Source organism: Ranitomeya imitator, chromosome 6 (genome assembly GCF_032444005.1).
Source record: "Ranitomeya imitator isolate aRanImi1 chromosome 6, aRanImi1.pri, whole genome shotgun sequence".
Taxonomy (NCBI): Eukaryota; Metazoa; Chordata; class Amphibia; order Anura; family Dendrobatidae; genus Ranitomeya; species Ranitomeya imitator.
The window spans coordinates 515,643,203-515,664,771 of record NC_091287.1 but is presented as its reverse complement, the minus strand read 5'-3'; the positions used below and the strand labels follow the sequence as shown (position 1 = coordinate 515,664,771).

General features: G+C 43.9%; 1 protein-coding gene across 1 annotated transcript in view; it reads left to right on the top strand.

Moving 5' to 3' along the window:
- The window catches only part of CSMD3 (CUB and Sushi multiple domains 3), a 2,093,798-nt gene that overhangs the window by 494,794 nt on the left and 1,577,435 nt on the right, over nucleotides 1–21,569 (top strand). The gene's annotated exons all lie outside the window — the stretch shown is intronic.

Sequence of the window (21,569 nt, the reverse complement as noted above, 5' to 3'; positions counted from 1 at the left end):
GCTGTACGATGAGCCTAATTCAGTGGATCAGGCTGAGAAAAAATTTGCTGGCTTTGTGCCAGGGTCAGGATGATATAGAAGTATATTGTCAGAAATTTAGGAAGTGGTCAGTACTCACTCTGTGGAATGAATCTGCGCTGGCAGCTTTGTTCAGAAAGGGTCTCTCTGAGGCTCTTAAGGATGTCATGGTGGGTTTTCCTATGACTGCTGGTTTGAATGAGTCTATGACTTTGGCCATTCAGATCGGTCGTCGCTTGCGCGAGCGTAAATCTGTGCACCATCTGGCGGTATTGTCTGAGATTAAACCTGAACCTATGCAGTGCGATAGGACTATGACCAGAGTTGAACGGCAAGAACACAGACGTCTGAATGGGCTGTGTTTCTACTGTGGTGATTCCACTCATGCTATTTCTGATTGTCCTAAGCGCACTAAGCGGTTCGATAGGTCTGCCGTCATTGGTACTGTACAGTCCAAATTCCTTCTGTCCATTACCTTGATATGCTCCTTGTCATCGTATTCTGTCATGGCGTTTGTGGATTCAGGCGCTGCCCTGAATCTGATGGATTTGGATTATGCTAAACGTTGTGGGTTTTTCTTGGAGCCTTTGCGGTGTCCTATTCCGTTGAGAGGAATTGATGCTACACCTTTGGCCAAGAATAAACCTCAGTACTGGGCCCAGCTGACCATGTGCATGGCTCCTGCACATCAGGAAGTTATTCGCTTTCTGGTGCTACATAATCTGCATGATGTGGTCGTGTTGGGGTTGCCATGGCTACAAACCCATAATCCAGTATTGGATTGGAACTCTATGTCGGTATCCAGCTGGGGTTGTCAGGGGGTACATGGTGATGTTCCATTTTTGTCTATTTCGTCATCCACTCCTTCTGAGGTCCCAGAGTTCTTGTCTGATTATCAGGATGTATTTGAAGAGTCCAAGTCCGATGCCCTACCTCCGCATAGGGATTGTGATTGTGCTATCAATTTGATTCCTGGTAGTAAATTCCCTAAAGGTTGTTTATTTAATTTATCCGTGCCTGAACACGCCGCTATGCGCAGTTATGTGAAGGAATCCCTGGAGAAGGGACATATTCGCCCATCGTCATCACCACTGGGAGCAGGGTTCTTTTTTGTAGCCAAGAAGGATGGTTCGCTGAGACCGTGTATTGATTACCGCCTTCTTAATAAGATCACTGTTAAATTTCAGTATCCCTTGCCATTGTTATCTGACTTGTTTGCTCGGATTAAGGGGGCTAGTTGGTTCACTAAGATAGATCTTCGTGGTGCGTATAATCTGGTGAGAATCAGGCAAGGAGATGAATGGAAAACTGCATTTAATACGCCCGAGGGTCATTTTGAGTATCTAGTGATGCCATTCGGACTTGCCAATGCTCCATCTGTGTTTCAGTCTTTTATGCATGACATCTTCCGTGAGTATCTGGATAAATTCCTGATTGTTTACTTGGATGACATTTTGATCTTCTCAGATGATTGGGAGTCTCATGTGAAGCAGGTCAGAATGGTTTTCCAGGTCCTGCGTGCTAATTCTTTGTTCGTGAAGGGATCAAAGTGTCTCTTCGGTGTGCAGAAAGTTTCATTTTTGGGGTTCATCTTTTCCCCTTCTACTATCGAGATGGATCCGGTTAAGGTCCAAGCCATCCAGGATTGGACTCAGCCGACATCTCTGAAAAGTCTGCAAAAGTTCCTGGGCTTTGCTAATTTTTATCGTCGCTTCATCTGTAATTTTTCTAGCATTGCCAAACCATTGACCGATTTGACCAAGAAGGGTGCTGATTTGGTTAATTGGTCTTCTGCTGCCGTGGAAGCTTTTCAGGAGTTGAAGTGTCGTTTTTGTTCTGCCCCTGTGTTGTGTCAACCAGATGTTTCTCTTCCGTTCCAGGTCGAGGTTGATGCTTCTGAGATTGGAGCAGGGGCGGTTTTATCACAGAGAGGTTCTGGTTGCTCAGTGTTGAAACCATGTGCTTTCTTTTCCAGGAAGTTTTCTGCTGCTGAGCGTAATTATGATGTGGGCAACCGAGAGTTGCTGGCCATGAAGTGGGCATTCGAGGAGTGGCGTCATTGGCTTGAAGGAGCTAAGCATCGCGTGGTGGTATTGACTGATCATAAGAACCTTACTTATCTCGAGTCTGCCAAGCGCTTGAATCCTAGAAAGGCCCGTTGGTCGTTATTTTTTGCTCGCTTCGATTTTGTGATTTCGTACCTTCCGGGCTCTAAAAATGTGAAGGCGGATGCTCTGTCTAGGAGTTTTGTGCCCGACTCTCCGGGTATATCTGAGCCGGCGAGTATCCTCAAGGAAGGAGTCATTGTGTCTGCCATCTCCCCTGATTTGCGGCGAGTGTTGCAAAAATTTCAGGCTAATAAACCTGATCGTTGTTCGGCCGAGAAACTGTTCGTCCCTGATAGGTGGACTAGTAAAGTTATCTCTGAACTTCATTGTTCGGTGTTGGCTGGTCATCCAGGAATCTTTGGTACCAGAGAGTTAGTGGCTAGATCCTTCTGGTGGCCATCTCTGTCACGGGATGTACGTACTTTTGTGCAGTCCTGTGGGATTTGTGCTAGGGCTAAGCCCTGCTGTTCACGTGCCAGTGGGTTGCTTTTGCCCTTGCCGGTCCCGAAGAGGCCTTGGACACATATTTCGATGGATTTCATTTCTGACCTTCCCGTTTCTCAAAAGATGTCAGTCATTTGGGTGGTCTGTGATCGCTTTTCTAAAATGGTCCATCTGGTGCCCTTGGTTAAATTGCCTTCCTCCTCTGATTTGGTGCCTTTGTTCTTCCAGCATGTGGTTCGTTTGCATGGCATTCCTGAGAATATTGTTTCTGACAGAGGTTCCCAGTTTGTTTCAAGGTTCTGGCGAGCCTTTTGTGGTAGGATGGGCATTGACCTATCTTTTTCCTCGGCTTTCCATCCTCAGACTAATGGCCAGACCGAACGAACCAATCAGACCTTGGAAACATATCTGAGATGTTTTGTTTCTGCAGACCAGGATGATTGGGTGTCCTTTTTGCCGTTGGCTGAGTTCGCCCTTAATAATCGGGCCAGCTCGGCTACCTTGGTCTCTCCATTTTTCTGCAATTCTGGGTTCCATCCTCGTTTCTCTTCAGGACAGGTTGAGTCTTCGGACTGTCCTGGTGTGGATTCTGTGGTGGACAGGTTGCAGCAGATCTGGACTCAGGTAGTGGACAATTTGACCTTGTCCCAGGAGAAGGCTCAACTTTTCGCTAATCGCAGACGCCGTGTGGGTCCCCGACTTCGTGTTGGGGATCTGGTTTGGTTATCTTCTCGTCATATTCCTATGAAGGTTTCCTCTCCTAAATTTAAACTTTGTTTTATTGGTCCGTATAGGATTTCTGAGATTGTAAATCCTGTGTCCTTTCGTCTGACCCTCCCGGACTCCTTTTCCATACATAATGTATTCCATAGGTCGTTGTTGCGGAGATACGTGGCACCTATGGTTCCATCTGTTGAGCCTCCTGCCCCTGTTTTGGTGGAGGGGGAATTGGAGTATATTGTGGAGAAAATTTTGGATTCTCGTGTCTCTAGACGGAAACTCCAGTATCTGGTTAAATGGAAGGGTTATGCTCAGGAAGATAATTCCTGGCTTTTTGCCTCTGATGTCCATGCGCCAGATCTTGTTCGTGCCTTTCATGTGGCTCATCCTGGTCAGCCTGGGGGCTCTGGTGAGGGTTCGGTGACTCCTCCTCAAGGGGGGGGTACTGTTGTGAATTCTGTGGCTGAATTCACTCCTGTGGTCACAAGTGGTACTGCAGCTTCTGGGCTTCCTCCCTCAGGTGTTCTGGTGAGCTCGTTGGCTGCCTTGTTATTTAACTCCACCTGATTCTGTCTTCCTTGCTCCTTGTCAATGTTCCAGTGTTGGATCTGAGCTTCTGGATCTTTCCTGTGGCCTGCTGCTCTGCTTAGATAAGTGCTTCTTTGCTTTTGTTGCTGTTTTTTCTGTCCAGCTTGTCTATTCGTTTTTGCTGGAAGCTCTGAGACGCAAAGGGTGTACCGCCGTGCCGTTAGTTTGGCACGGTGGGTCTTTTTGCCCCCTTTGCGTGGTTTTTTGCTTTAGGGTTTTTTGTAGACTGCAAAGTTCTCTTTGCTATCCTCGCTCTATCTAGAATATCGGGCCTCACTTTGCTGAATCTATTTCATCCCTACGTTTTGTCTTTTCATCTTGCTAACAGTCATTATATGTGGGGGGCTGCCTTTTCCTTTGAGGTATTTCTCTGAGGCAAGTCAGGCTTGTATTTCTATCTTCAGGCTAGTCAGTTCCTCAGGCTGTGCCGAGTTGCATAGGTAGTGTCAGGCGCAATCCACAGCTGCCTTTAGTTGTGTTTAGGATAGGTTCAGGTATTGCGGTCTACAGAGATTCCACGTCTCAGAGCTCGTTCTTTTGTTTTTGGGTTATTTTCAGATCACTGTATGTGCTCTGATTACTGGCACACTGTGTTACTGGATTGCCTTCATAACAAAGCACCCAGTGACCGAGGCAGAAAAACAGCACCAAAATATCTTTGAACCTCAACCATGCTTGACTGTATATACTGTGTTCTTATCTTTGTAGTCCTCATTCCATTTTCAATTAACAGTAGAATAGTTTGGGTTACCAAACTACTTTATCTTTATCTCATCTGTGCACACGACACTTTCTTTGAAGCATTTTGGCCTACTCACATATGCTTTGGAAAACTGCAGTCTAGCTATTTTATGTCTCTGTGTCGCAGTGGGGGCCTCCTGGGTCTTCTGCCATAGAGTTTAATTTCATTCATATGTCAACTGATAGTTCGCACTGGCACTGATACACCCTAAGACTGTAGGGCAGCTTGAATTTCTTTGGAACTTGATGGGTGCTGCTTATCTACCATCTGGAATATACTATGTTGCAACCTTTCTTTAATTTTTCTCTGCTGCACACGTCCAGGGAGATTAGCTAGAGTGCCATGGGTTGTACACCTCTTGATTATCTTGTGCATCATGGACAAAGGAACATCAATATTTCTGGAGATAGGCTTGTAACTATGAGATTGTTAATATTTTTCAACAATTTTGGTTCTCAAGTCCTCAGACAGGTCTCTTCTTCTCTTTCTGTTTTCCATGCTTAGTGTGGCTCACGCAGACACACAATGCAAAGATTGAATAAATTTTTTCCCTTTTTAACTGGTTTCAGGTGTGGTTTTTATATTGCTAACACCTGTTACTTGCCACAGGTGAGTTTAAACAAACATCACATGTTTGAGCCAAAGTTGTTCAGCACAATTTTAGAAAGATGCCAACAATTTTGTCCAGTCCATTTTTTTTGTTTCTTTGTGAAATTTTGTCCAATTTGCCTTTTTTCTGTTTTTTGAGTTGTTCCAATACACACAAAGGAAAAAAAACCTTTGTATAACAAGATGTTAGGACTGGCGGAACGCACCAAGAAAGATGTTATAGATGCGTTCGCAGTCCGGGGTCCACCGTGCAGGAGAAACCCTGCTGCTAGTAAATAGCAGACTATATGGCGGTACACTAAAGTATATACACGTGGGTTCAACCTCACCCAGCGTGAAGGGAGCAATCCTGCTGCGTCACAGGATCGCGGCACCGCACCTAAAGCGCGAGCGAGCAGTCAGCGTACTTAACCCCAACTGGGATTGAAGTCCGATTAGACCCTCGCTGGCACTACACCACAACTGGGTGTGTAAGGAAACTAAGAATAAATATATAAATGCACAGGAGTGCGAGCAATGCCGCACTGACGGACGCCATCAACCACACTGGCTTGGGTATGGAAAGCGCAAGGCAAGCGCACGGCGCCGTACAGGCGGACACAGCAAGAGGACGCTGCAATGTGTGTTTCGTGCTGTTGGACAAGTCGGGCGCTAGATAGCAAACATACACCTTCCGCGAACAGACATTCAATAGGGAGGGTTATTTAAAGAGCGACTTTCACTCACAACACGCACACATATTTACAAGACAATACTAGCGCATGGCCGTGCAGTCATGCGCAGTTTATATAGTTGCAGCACAGGAAGTGGCCACAGGACTTTTGCCCTTCCAAGACCTGTCAAGAGGACCAATGGAATGTGCCGCAGAGCCTGAGCACATGACCCTCGATCTCCAACGGGAGATCTTACCCTGGGCATGCTCAGTATGCGCAGACAAGGACTTAGTCCCAGAGAAGTCCGCTCGCTGCTGACCAGTACTGGCTTTAATGGCAGAGACTGGAGAAACAGCAGTAACTCTCAGAACAGAGTGAGAATGAGCAAGACGCTGGGACCGACGTCTTTGCTGAGCAGACTCCACTGCGGCTGGATAAGAATGGGAGACCGCAGCGGAGGTGGCTTGAGATTCCCCCTGTGTAGAAGCGGGAACTCGACCCCTAACATTACCCCTCCTCCTAGGGCCCCCCCCCCTCCTTGGGCCTCGCTACGTTCGAAGGCAGCAATGAGCTGCGGAGCCCGGATGTGCTCAGCAGGCTCCCAGGATCTATCCTCAGGACCGTAACCCCTCCAGTCCACCAAATAAAATTTTTTGCCACGAACCACCTTGAACCCCAAGATAGCGTTCACCTCGTAATCGTCCGTAGACGAACCCGACGTCCCAGTAGAAGACTCAGAAAACCGGGACATGTAGACGGGCTTAAGGAGGGACACATGAAAGGTGTCGGTGATACCAAGGCGTGGAGGAAGGGCCAGACGGTAAACCACAGGATTAACCTGTTCAAGGACCTTAAAAGGACCTAAGTAGCGAGGTGCAAACTTGGTAGACTCAACTCGCAGCCTGATGTTACGGGCGGAGAGCCACACCAAATCGCCAGGAGCAAAGGTTGGAGCGGGGCGCCGATGTGCGTCGGCGAAGGACCTCATTCTCTCCTTGGAAGCCCGAATGGCATCCTGAGTGCGATCCCAAATGTCCCATGCCTCCACAGCCCAGTCTGCCACCCTGGAATCGGCGGAAGACACGGGCATGGGCACAGGTACCCGCGGATGCTGACCATAGTTAAGGAGGAATGGGGTCTGTCCAGTGGAGTCAGCTACAGCATTGTTAAGAGCAAACTCCGCCCACGGTAGCAAAGATGCCCAGTCATCTTGCTTAGCAGAGACAAAATGTCGCAGATATGTGACCAAGGTCTGGTTGGCTCTCTCCACCAACCCATTCGTCTCGGGATGATATGCCGAAGAGAGATTTAACTCAATAGTGAGAAGATGACAAAGCTCTCTGCAGAACCGAGACGCAAACTGGGGACCCCGATCACTGACAATTTTGTCTGGCATACCGTGAAGACGGAAGATGTGTTTAATAAACAACGCTGCCAAGGCCCGTGCAGAAGGTAGCCAAGGAAGCGGCACCAAATGCACCATTTTAGAAAAATGGTCGGTGATTACCCAAATAATGGTACAGCCACGAGACTTGGGCAGGCGCACCACAAAGTCCATCCCGACCATCTCCCAGGGCCTGTCTGCCACCGGCAGAGGGTATAACAAACCAGCTGGCCGTTGACGGAGAGACTTATTCTTGGCACAAGAGACACATGCCCGAACGTAGTCTCCGACGTCACGAACCATATGTGGCCACCAGTACATTCTCGCCAGCAACTCTGATGTCCTCTTTGCCCCAAAGTGTCCACCCACTCTGGACGAATGAGCCCAGGAGAGAACCTCCGGTCGCAAATTGATGGGAACAAAAGTCTTGCCCGGAGGCACAGACTCAAGCGAAACCGGAGCTACGGTTCTCAGACTCTCCGAAGGGACAATGAGCCGAGGCTCGTCCTCCTCCTCCTCAGTTGACACAAGGGAGCGAGAGAGAGCGTCAGCATGAATGTTCTTCTCCCCGGCGAGATAATGTAGAGTAAAGTGGAACTGGGAGAAAAACAAGGACCATCTGGCCTGAAGAGAATTCAGCCGCTGGGCTGTCTGCAAATAGACCAAATTCTTGTGGTCCGTGAAGACTTGGAATGGGAACCGAGCACCCTCCAAGAGATGTCTCCACTCCGAAAAGGCCAACTTCATTGCCAGCAGCTCCCTATCCCCGATGGAGTAATTTCTCTCCGCTGGTGTGAAGGTCTTTGAGAAGAAGAAGCATGGGTGCTTCCGACCTTGAGCATCCTTTTGATAGAGGACTGCTCCAGCACCAACGGATGAGGCATCCACCTCCATAAGGAATGGCTTATCTACATCGGGACGATGTAAGATGGGAGCACTGGCAAAATGGGACTTTATAGAAGCGAAGGCCTTGGAGACCCCTTCGGACCACAATTTGGGATTCGCTCCCTTCTTGGTGAGGGATACCAAGGGAGCTACCAAAGTTGAGAAGTGGGGGATGAACTGGCGATAGTAATTTATGAACCCCATAAAGCGCTGCACCGCTTTAAGAGAATGGGGTTCCTGCCAGTCCATCACTGCCTGTAATTTGGCAGGATCCATAGCCAATCCCTGGGCCGAGATGATATAGCCCAGGAAAGGTAAGGACTCCTGCTCAAACACACACTTCTCCAACTTTGCATATAAGGAATTCGCCCGTAGGAGTTCGAAGACTCTGCCAACATCTCTCCGGTGGGAGTCAATATCTGGAGAGAAGATGAGAATATCATCCAGATAGACTACAACCGAGGTGGAAAGCATATCCCGGAAGATATCGTTGACAAAGTCCTGAAAAACGGCTGGGGCATTACAGAGCCCGAAGGGCATCACCAGGTACTCATAGTGCCCATCCCTGGTATTGAAAGCCGTTTTCCATTCGTCCCCCTCACGGATACGAATCAGATTATAGGCACCCCGCAGATCTAATTTGGTGAATATCTTAGCTCCCCTTAGCCTGTCAAAGAGCTCCGATATCAGGGGCAACGGGTATTTATTTTTAATGGTGATAGCATTGAGACCCCTGTAATCGATGCAAGGACGTAACTCCACGTTCTTCTTCTGTACGAAGAAGAATCCCACCCCTGCCGGAGACACCGACTTCCTTATAAACCCTCTTGCCAAATTCTCCTGAATGTATTGAGACATAGCCTCCGTCTCTGGGAGAGAGAGGGGATATACTCTTCCCTGAGGAGGTTCAGCTCCAGGCAAGAGGTCTATAGGACAGTCGTAGGGGCGATGAGGCGGTAGGGTCTCAGCAGCCTTCTTAGAGAATACGTCTGCATAGCACCAATAGCACCTAGGAAGAGATGAAAGGTCTGCAGGTACCTCAGTAGTAGAAACCTGTAGACACTCACTCACACACCTGCCCATACAAGACTTACTCCAACCCAATATTCTCCCTGAGGACCACTCAATATGTGGAGAGTGGAAATGGAGCCAGGGTATTCCCAGCAAAATCTCATCCATTCCCTCGGGAAGAACAAGAAGGGAAATAATCTCCTGGTGGGAAGGGGACATGGACAGCGTGAACAGAACTGTCTGGTGTGTGATCTGCAGTGGAAGTGTCGCCCCATTCACAACTCTAACTGTAACTGGTTTGGCGAGCATGACTAGTGGTATAGCATGGCGTAGAGCAAAAGCAGAGGACATGAAGTTTCCCTCTGCTCCTGAATCCACACAAAGCTCGACTGTTAGAGTGGAGGAGCCTAACAGGATTGTCCCTTTAAAGGACAGTTTGGAGGAAACTGCTGCTGTGTCTAGTGAACCTCCCCCAATGGTTACTAGACGCGATCGTCTTCCCGACCGCCGCGGACATTTATTGGCGTAATGTCCAAGTTGATGACAGTTTTTACAAACCATGGGTACTCGAGCGGCCTGAGACTTAGGTCCCGCTTGAGAAACCTCCATGGCCTCATGGGAATCTGACGCCAAGACAGGAGATTCAAGAGGTCTGGCGAAGGTAGGAGCCAGCCGAAACCTCTGCCTACACTGGGTCCGCTCCAACCTCCGCTCGTGAAAACGGAGGTCGATGCGGGTAGATACTGAAATAAGTTCCTCCAGTGTGGCGGGTATCTCCCTGGTGGCCAAGGCGTCCTTCACATGGTCTGCCAGTTCCTCCCAGAACACCGGAATAAGAACTTTGTCTGGCCACTCTAACTCAGAAGCTAGAGTCCGGAACTGGATGGCAAACTGGCTGACCACGGACGTGCCCTGAATAATAGTCAACAACTGGAGCGCGGTATCGTGGGTAACACGAGGTCCTAAAAAGACCTGCTTCAGAGTGTCCAAGAAGAGAGGAGCACTCTGTACCACACGATCATCTCGCTCCCAAAGTGGCGTTGCCCACTCCAACGCCCTGCCCGACAAGAGAGATAGAATAAATCCCACTCTCGCCCGTTCCGTAGGGAAACGTGACGCCAGGAGCTCAAGATGTATGGAGCACTGGCTCACGAATCCGCGACATTGTTTACTGTCGCCAGCAAACTTGTCAGGAAGCGGGAGACGGGATAAAGTCGGAGCAGGGGTGGCAGCGGACAAACTGGCTGCGGCTACACTAGCAGCCTGAACAGCTACAGCAGTGACATCCACAGCTGAGGTTGTACGCTCAAGAGCTGCCAACCTTCCCTCCAGCTGCTGGATGTACCTCTGTAAACGCTGGTCGTCCGCCATTTACTAGCCAGACCCTGGCGCTAGTATTCTGTTAGGACTGGCGGAACGCACCAAGAAAGATGTTATAGATGCGTTCGCAGTCCGGGGTCCACCGTGCAGGAGAAACCCTGCTGCTAGTAAATAGCAGACTATATGGCGGTACACTAAAGTATATACACGTGGGTTCAACCTCACCCAGTGTGAAGGGAGCAATCGCTGCACCGCACCTAAAGCGCGAGCGAGCAATCAGCGTACTTAACCCCAACTGGGATTGAAGTCCGATTAGACCCTCGCTGGCACTACACCACAACTGGGTGTGTAAGGAAACTAAGAATAAATATATAAATGCACAGGAGTGCGAGCAATGCCGCACTAATGGACGCCACCAACCACACTGGCTTGGGTATGGAAAGCGCAAGGCAAGCGCACGGCGCCGTACAGGCGGACACAGCAAGAGGACGCTGCAATGTGTGTTTCGTGCTGTTGGACAAGTCGGGCGCTAGATAGCAAACATACACCTTCCGCGAACAGACATTCAATAGGGAGGGTTATTTAAAGAGCGACTTTAACTCACAACACACACACATATTTACAAGACAATACTAGCGCATGGCCGTGCGGTCATGCGCAGTTTATATAGTTGCAGCACAGGAAGTGGCCACAGGACTTTTGCCCTTCCAAGACCTGTCAAGAGGACCAATGGAATGTGCCGCAGAGCCTGAGCACATGACCCTCGATCTCCAATGGTAGATCTTACCCTGGGCATGCTCAGTATGCGCAGACAAGGACTTAGTCCCAGAGAAGTCCGCTCGCTGCTGACCAGTACTGGCTTTAATGGCAGAGACTGGAGAAACAGCAGTAACTCTCAGAACAGAGTGAGAATGAGCAAGATGCTGGGACCGACGTCTTTGCTGAGCAGACTCCACTGCGGCTGGATAAGAATGGGAGACCGCAGCGGAGGTGGCTCGAGATTCCCCCTGTGCAGAAGCGGGAACTCGACCCCTAACACAAGATATGTGTAATTTCAATAATTTTCTGTGAGAAATGCTTCATTTTCTGGAAAAAATTAAAGGGTGCCAAAACTGGTTATAGGATGTTTCGCCTCCAGCAGTTTGCCCCCAGATACATTTTGCCTGCGCACATTTAGTCCCCAGCATTTGGCCCCCAGGCTGATACTTACCTGTCGCATATGCAGCTCCTTGGGTCACGGAGTGCAGTCTAGTGGTTCCCCGTAACATCAGATGTAAACAGTTGATTTAACATGTCACAAAAGTGAAGCACTCTGTACAGTACTTTTGTGATGTGGATTGATGACGGACGGGAATTCATAAACCACAAGGACAAACTGGTGAAACATCCAAACACAAAATTCAGGTGGCAAAGTAGGGTACAAACAGGGCGAAATGTACCTGGGGGCGAACTGCTGGGGCGAACTGCTGGGGGAAAAACATCCCAACAAAAATGTTGCCATGACTATATATGCTAAGAGTTGTTCATTTGTTTTCTTTAAAATGACCTCTATAACCCATTGTATTAACATTATAACTTGGGTAAAACATATATATTTTTGGTTGTTTTTTTTAATCACAGTATGATGAAACTTTTTTGTCCAGTGTATATTATGTTGATTTAGTAAAATCATTATCATTTTGTAAGCCTATGACAAATGTGACCATAAAGCTAAAAGGAAAATCTTTGGATTTTTTTTGGAGTAGCTAACAAAAATTGAGGGATATATTAATTCTGTGCCTCATGAGTAGCATACAGTACCATACATTAAGTACATAAGGATAATAATTGAACTCTTTAACACAATGTACAGAAAGGTAAAGGTGGACAGGAATATCGCATTTCTTCTGCGGTGTTGCTATCGGTGTGTCAAGAGTGGGAGAAGAGAGTTGCATTGACAATCCAACACAATGGGCAGCACTTTGAGCACATTTTATAAGTGGTCATAAACTTGTAAATAACTCATGAAAGAATAAAGTTATGTTAAAACCAAGCACACCGTTGTTTTTCTTGTGAAATTCTCAGTAAGTTTGATGTGTCACATGACTCTCTTCCCATTGAAAAAAATAAAGTTGGATCCAAAATGGCCGACTTCAAAATGGCCACCATGGTCACTACCTATTTGAAAAGTTTTCCTCCTCCTATATACTAATGTGTCACAAACTGGAAGTTGATATCACCAACCATTCGCATTTTATTTAGGTGTATCCATATAAATGGCCCACCCTGTAGATGCTCTATTATTATGTGCAAACCCCGACACGCATTTCAGCTATGCTTTTATTTTGCCCCATTTACTTGATTAATAAAATTTATACATACTGTATTTTTATAACATTACTTACTTTTCTTATTGACGTTATTAGCAGTGTTTTTTGCATGTTTCTTATTTTCATTTTTACCTATTTATTGGTCTTCGCATAACTTTCTGTGATATATGTACATATCTAGGTCATTGATGTTCACAACCATTTAATTTTTTACTTTAACCCATTACTTGCCAAATTAGCAATTTTCATTTTTTTTTAAATAACAGATTTTTAGTGATTTTGGGTCAGTCCTAAAGAATCATAAACATAATTTGACAAATTTTTACAAGTACGGATTTTTCAGAAAAGGGCATCCCAAAATTCAATTAATGATTTCCTGTTTGGAAAGCATTCATTTTACAAACACAACACAAAAAATTGGACCTAATTATAAAAATTATAAAATCTTAGTTACAAGAAGCAAAAAATTAGGCGTCCCAAAAAAAGGACATTGATAGATAAAGGGTTAAGATTTTTTGTACATGTGGATCACCTTTGTATCCTTGCATTTATCTTTAACCCCTTTCCAACATTGAATGTACTAGTATGCATATATCAGACTTCCCCTGTTATTGCAGGCTCCGGCACTGAGCCTGCACCTTGCCGGCCACATGACAGCTGATCTATACAGCTGGCATGTGCCACCTGCAGCTGTTAAACAATTAAATGCCGCTGTCAGTCTATGACAGTGGCATTTAACTTGCACTTACCTGAAGCATGTTGCTAATCCTGCCCATAGTGACCCCGCACATGATGGTGGGTCACTGATGGGTCGGCATAACAACCAGAGGTCTGCAGCAGACCTCTATGGTTGTCATTGCCAGATTGCTATGAGCGCCGCCTTGTGGTAAGCGCTCATAGCAAGTCAGCATTTTTGCTACACACAGGCAATCTGATCAGCACCTGTGTGTAGCAGAGGCGATCAGAGTACTGCAGTTTCCCATTGAGACCATTGAAGCATGCAAAAAGTTAAAAAATGTTTTTAAAACCATAAATAATGGGCGATCAAAAGATCATATCTACACCAAAATGGTATCAATAAAAATATCAGCTTGGCATGCAAAACATATGTTCTCACCCAGGCTAGATCACAAAAAATGGAGATGCTACATGTCTCGGAAAATGGCAATTTTTTTTTTTATAAATTTTGGAATATTCTTCCACCACCCAAATAAAATAGAACCTAAACATGTTTGGTGTCTGTGAACTCATAATGATCTGCAGAATCATAACGGCAAGTCAGTTTTTGCATTTAGTGAACACTGTGAAAAAAACTCCCTAAAAACGACTGTGGATTTGAACTTTTTTTTAAATTTTACCACACTTGGAATTTCTTTCCAGTTTCCAGTATACAACATATTAAAACCAATGGTGTCATTCAAAAGCACAACTTGTCCCGCAAAAAACAAGCCCTCATGTGGCCATATTGACCAAAAACTAAAAAAGTTATGGCTCTGGGATTAAAGGGAACATAAAAACAGAAATTCAAAAACTGAATTACCCCTAGTCGTTAAGAGGTTAAATATTAAGTTCTAATCATAGTTTGGAATAATAATTTGGTGAAAATCACCATTAACGATATGTTCTATTAAAATAATTTTGCTGTTTGAGAAAACCGCTGCCCCGAACTGTTCTTTGTTACCCATCTCTCCGGGCTCAGAGCTGAGTTTCCACTGCTGCTCCTGGTTCCAGCTATTGTCTGCAGTGCTGATATAACATCAACAGCACTGCAGCCAATGACTGATCTTATTGGCTTTGCCCGAGTTTTCTGGTAGTCACTTTTATTAACCCGTGACCATTGATTCTCCTTAATTGTCCAAATAAAACTGAACATGTTTCCCATAGCATCCTATAGGAGCCAAGTTTTTACTATTTAAACTGCTGTAAAAAAATGCTGTACTTTGATTGGCTGCCATGGGAAACAAGGTCCGATTTTCCAAATTATCATTGTTCTTTTTGAGTTTTCTCAACTCTAATGCTTTCTTAGCCTCCGATCACATATCTTTTTTGTTTCATAGTCAGAGGGAGCAGCGGGAAAAAAACTTACAATGTGAACAGTGAATGTAAATAGCCGTTGTTCCTCCATATGCTCCCATCTTAAAGGAAGGTGTCCAAATGGAAGATTCATGGTACATAGTTGGAGTCTGTGGCTACATCTGGTCATGCAACTGGAGCAGAAATGACTGCATCAATTTGCAACAAATCAAATTTTTTCCGAAACTCCCCCTAAATTTGGATTTGCCACTGTAGTTCCCTTTTCTTTCATTCATTTATGGCTGGACTTGCTTGATTACGGTTCTGAGGCCAATCTCTGCCTTTTATTGGTCCCATTTAGTTCTTTAGAAGGGCAACCTATTTGGCCAATATGAGGCCTACGATTGTCCTCATGCAATCACTTGGGGGGACAATTCGCATCATTATGTATATTACGCCTCCAAGTGACCATGTGTGAAGAATCATTGGCCTCAGGTTTTCTTCAGAGCTGGAATTAATCAAGCTGAACATTGGAAGAATGGAAGATGACAACTGCAGTAGTGGCTTTGGAGGCAGCTGAGAAAAGGTTAGGAAATATGAGTATGATTTTTTTTATTTATTTTTATCTTCTTCCCTTTTATCATTTCAATCTGTGAAATTTCAATTTTGCACTGGATTTCTTCAGTCCAAACAGAAGCTTCCAGCCAAATTCGAGCAAATCTGTCAAAATTGAATATTGAGTTGTCATTAAATATTTTGAGCATAATCAAATTTTTTAGGTATGATGTGAACTTAGCCTTAAAAACACAAATATTCAAACTGTTCTGGTCCTCTGCAAAGTCCTGTTCTCATGGCCACCAGACCAATGCAGTCTTCATTTCTGAGGAGGCATTCTTGTTTTGGGACCTTGGGCTTCCCTGGGGCTTACTAGGTCTTGTGATGACATGATGTGCAGAAGTAAAGACTGTCATGGTTTGGACTAGACTGGATGCAGAAAAAGGACAATGCAAATGATTTTTTTTTTTAATAAATTGTGTGAACCAAAATACTGTACTTTGATATTGTCTTGGAAAGTTGCCATTATCAATAAATTATTCAAGGTAACTCAAAGTTTCCTATGTAGATAACGCATTCGGAAACTCGTCAATCATTGGTAATAAATAAATCTCTGTGTGTATTGTGTATCCATGTTTAGGCAGCCAATGAGAATATGTAGGATTTTCATAGTGTCTACGCCAATTTTTTTTCTCCAGTTATCCTAAAAGTTGCTGACGAACCTTCTGTCTATAATCCCCTTTTTCTAGATGTGTTCAGTCACATTTGTCTTTCCTTGGCTCATGCATTTTGTATTGAATAGAAAAATCTCTCTGTACATTGTGGTGTTTATTCTGCCTTTAGCGATGTAAAGACGTTCCGTGACAAAGAACACAGAGAAGATGCAATTTTGATAGTGAACAGCAGAGAGCCCCAGATATACGATTCATCCGTTCTAACATAGAATAATGAGAGATTCAAGGCTTCAATTATACTGTCCAAAAAAATGTGATTATATTAGCAAAGAAAAGAAATAACACAAATGTGGTCACCATTGTATAAAAAGGTAGTAGATCAGAGATGACTCGCGGTGTCTGCTTGATATGCAGACGTAGCAGGGAAAAAATTGTAATTTAATTCACGGGGTTACATTATTTTGATCATTCACTGATTTTGCATATTGTAATATGATTAAGCGCACCGTAAAAAAACAGAATAGGCTACTGCGTCAAGAGTAGTGCCAGATAAAAATGTCTCTGCTGGAATTGTATAATCATTTGTGCTCAATGACAGACTCTGCTCTTCTGCATCTGTAGGAAATGTTCCAAAGTATTTTCCCTGAGTCAGTTACTGTACAACTTTCCTCTATGTTTTTTTTTAACCTGTGCTTGAAAAATGTGAAACATGGCTTGCTATTGGTTGTTTTGGAGAATGGTGTTTAGAGGAGTGACTAGACTCCCTTTGGACCTGGGACCTTTACAATTAAGGTGTTGTTTAGTTAGTCTGGACGTTCTACTAGGATCTACAGTATATATGCTATTATTCACTTGAAAAAATGTGAGGGGCTTATAAGTCTTGCAATGCTCCTCTGAGAAATTAAATGTGTGTATTGTTTGTTCAGAGAGGGAGAGGACTTGAACTCTAGTGCCACTTATTGGATGCAGCAATACTAAAAATCATTATAAACCCATATCTGTAGTGACTTTTAGGATTTCTACGTCATGGGTTTACCGCGCCAGAGAGGACCCAGAAGACCACAGCGTCTGAGACCTCCTACTCCTGTAATGAATAGAAGCACTTCACCTTATCAAACAGTGAACATTTCTTTGGGCAGTGCAGGGGTTAATCTGCTCTGTTGAGAGATCTTGGAGCTCAGACTCTCAGGTGTGCACTGTTAGCCACTCCCATCCCCTATATAATCTGGGTCCTGACTAAATCACATTGTCAGAGCTAGCTTATGCTGCATGGCTGGTGGTTGGTGGTGGTGGTTATTTGAGTAGTCGGTTGGGGGATTTATGTGTGACAGTTGCTTGGTTTTGTGAGTGTCATAATTCCCTTTCTTTCTCCTGCTTTGGTTTAACCCCATCATTCACTCCCAGGTGTTATATGTGAGTGTATATTTGTATGTTTGGTATTTTCCGTTACTCCTGTTTGTATTACCTAGTTAGTCTGGTTTGTGTACAATGGTGTACTACTACTCCCCTGTCATGGGGGAAGGGAACAGACTGAGGGCGGATTCAGGAGCCAAGGCAAGGTATGTGGCCCTGATATCTTCACCATCAGAGTTCTGCTCTAATTCCTTTAGTAGTTGTTCTGGGCTCTATGGTTATCATTCTTATTATGCATCTCTTCAATTTAAACACTCAATTGCAAATTTCTTAAATTTGCAGGACCAGACAATTTCTCAAGATTCAGCATGAATTTTATTTTGATAGTTTTTTTATTATATATTTGGGGGGAGGTACAGTAATGAAAAAAAGGCAGTTTTGGCATTTCGCGATTTTTTTAATTTTCATTTGATTACCTGAATTTTTGAGTCTTTAATGGATGAAAAAATACCAATATATTTGTTGTTTTTATATTTTGTGGAAAAAAAAGCTGTTATTGAAAAATGTACAGTTTTTCTTCTATATTTTAGTAGCAGTTTGTTTTAATTTTCATATTATTTTTATGTGTCCCAGAGGACTTTATCCAGATTAATAACATCATTTATGGTTAAAAAGTAGCAATCAGTGCTATCTCCAGTCGCTGCTGCTAGAGGCAAGCACAAGCTGTATACCACAGTTGCCTACTGACATGTATGGAGCAGGCTTAGCTCCTAAACCTTCTCCATACACCCACACCTTAATCCTATAGCACATCAGTGTGTCAGTATAGGTTAAAATCTTTGGTTCCTTTGGACTTAGGAGTCCAGCTGGCAGAGATGCATGCATAGACAGCTGTCAATCAATTATCATGACCGCCTACTGGACTCTTCAGCTTTGAGTGAGGGCTGCACTAAGTTTTAATACTTTTGTCAACCCTATGTAGGAAATCACAAAATATTACGGTAAATTTTTACTCTATTTCACTATCAAACTTTAAAGCCATGCATGTAGAAAAACCGCGGAGACACCATCACGTGTTTCTCAACGCAAGCAATAAATAGCCAGGTCTTTCACCGGGAAGGAACAACCACAGGAAGGGCAGCATCCAAAAGGAAAACCACCTATGCCAAAAAATGGTATCTATCCACAGACAGCTGTTTCGGGTTATTTGCCCCTCATCAGTGTGGAGTAGGAAACTGGCTATTAGGAGCAGTGCCTGGTAAAAGGACTATAAACATAAGGATGAATGACCTCGGGGAGATCAAAACATCCAACACCGCGGAGACACCATCACGTGTTTCTCAATGCAGTGATCCAGAACACTGCTCCCATCCCTTATGGGAAATATGCATATGCATGTAGAAAAGCTGCGGAGACACCATCATATGTTTCTCAACGAAAGCAATAAATAGCCAGGTCTTTCATCGGGAAGAAACAACCACAGGAAGGGCAGCATACAAAAGGAAAACCACCTATGCCAAAACATGGTATCTATCCACAGACAGCTGTTTCGGGTTATTTGCCCCTCATCAGTGTGGAGTAGGAAACTGGCTATTAGGAGCAGTGCCTGGTAAAAGGACTATAAACATGAGGATGAATGACCTCGGGGAGATCAAAACATCCAACACCGCGGAGACACCATCATGTGTTTCTCAGCGCAGTGATCCAGAACACTGTTTCAGGCCAGAATTATAGTTTATTCCACTTGATTTGCCTTTCAAATTACAACTTTAAGATTGCAAGAGTAAAACCGAACATCAGAAATACCTCCACCATGCAGAGATTATTTGGTCAGCTCAAACAATATAAATACATATGAATTTCTAAACATTTCCTCTTATGTGTGAGAGCTAAATCATATCGTTATCTGTAGAAAATCAGGACTCTAAGCGTAGGGTACGAAATAAGTCAACAGAACGGAGCGAAATTGCTTTGGAAACATTTCTAAATCGTTAGCAACAAGTGAATCATTTTACATTTCCCTTCCTCTTCAGAGGTAAGTGGAAGAATAAAACTGACCATATTGCACAGATAATAATATAACTTTGTATAAAAGATGAATAACTTAATGTTCCATGAAAACCAATTACGCCCACTATGTTTTATTGCATATTCCAAGCAGCATTTGATGCAAAAATAAAAAAACGGCTTTTTGAGATTTTTCCGACAGTTACTAAATATCATTGAAAACAATTTGTGAGCTGGAATTAAAAACAATGGTGCGTGAAATGGACAGCGATATTATTAATAGCAAATATTGGTCAAAATGGAAAATTAAATTAGGTTTTAGAGATGGGCTTCTCTGTCCTAAGAATAAATGAGCAAATCAATATGTAATAGATCAGATTTGTTGCGAAATTCAAGAAAATTGTGTTTTCTGGTAAATCCAAAATTTTTGGGTAATTGATAAGGACAAATCCCACAAAATAGAGGCCCACTGGCTGACATTTTGTTAAGGCCTGAGAAGGTATTAAAATAGTAAAATGGATTATACTCACCTATACTAGGCATTATACTATCATTACAGAGCCGCAGCCCCACAGTCCTCTACTCCTTTTCAGGTCTTCCACTGCATAAGCCAGAAATTGGCCTTAAATTGAATCTGTCAGCAAGTTTTTGCTACCTAATCTGAGAGAGGGGTTATACACAGCTCAGCATTCAGAGAACTGGTAGACCTGCAACAGATAAAACTGTGATTTTGTTAAAATGATAGCCCAATACGTGATACATTGCTGGAAATAGGGTCTCTGACCCTACATTATGCTTCTCTCAGATGGGGCAGCAAAAAATTGTTGACGGACTTCTTTTAAGTTGTCATGTGGGTGTAGACGCATGTCTTTGTCATCAATGACAAGTCTCGCCTTCTATGCTATTGCGTTAAACCAATCTCTTGCTACGACACTTGGTGAACCATAGACAGTTTTTCTTTTTAATAAATTCTCAAAAATTACTACATTTCTTTTTTTTCAGTCAAGATGGGGTACAGAGTAAACATTAATGTGAAAAAATGAACTTTTGTGAATTTAACAACTGGCCGCAATGAAACAAAGAGTGAAAAATTTAAAGGGGTTTGAATACTTTCCATACCCACTGTATATATTTCCTAACAAGAACTTGGTAAAATAAACTCATGGGGAATAAAAGCGCACAAGACCATCGGGTGGTAGCCTTTTGGGTATCATTAAATAAAAGGAACCAGGTTGTGTACAAGCACATCTCCTATGAATACCTGGAAATATCAGCTCCTGCTGCCTCAAGGCTGGAAAATGGTCTCCTCCTCAGCATTTGACTGATTTGGACAATAACACAATATTAGGCTGCACTGCTGTAATTAAGAATCCCAAGGACCAAATGGAAATAAAAAACATTCAACTCCTCTTGGTTCTAAGAATTCTACCTTACAGCATTGCAGCCTAATATTGTGTTAGTGCCCAAATAGGGTAACAGACACCTATGCATAGTAACATGCACAATCCAAATATTGTGGCATTCAAACACATATTGTATATGCAAATTGTAAATGAAAAAGTACAAAATAAAATATTGTAAAATAAATGAAATAGAAATATTTAAAAAATTGCACAACAACAACAACAGCAACACGTACAATATGGCTCTCTTACACTATGAAAGAATCTCTTACATGGAAAAGCAATATATCCTGTAAGGCAATGGCGCTGATTCATCAAGACTGGTGTTTTCATGCTGTTCTTGAAGATAATGATGATGTGTTCTTGAGTCAGGCAGCACTGATTTGTCAGAGACGCACTCCTTTAAATGAATTGTGAATCCTGCATTGAGCAGGGGGTTGGACCAGATGACCCTCGAGCTTCCTCCCAACTCTAACATGCTATGAGTCTATGAATAGATAGCGTATGACAAGTGATGCGCACCTCCGTGCATCTTACCACAAATCTTTCTTCAGTCGGGGACTGGGTAAGATCTCTGATTTAAGGAATGCCGCTAATAAGCAGAAATTTGACGATCAAGGTTTGCTTCACCTCCATCTCACCCAAGTTACATCCACTTTGTCAGAGCTTGACAAAAATAGTGTAGGAACGCATTGCGGCTCTTGAAAACTTTTTGCTCCTCAATTCTGATGATTAAGCTTTCATGAATCAAGCCCATTGTCCTTAATAAACTT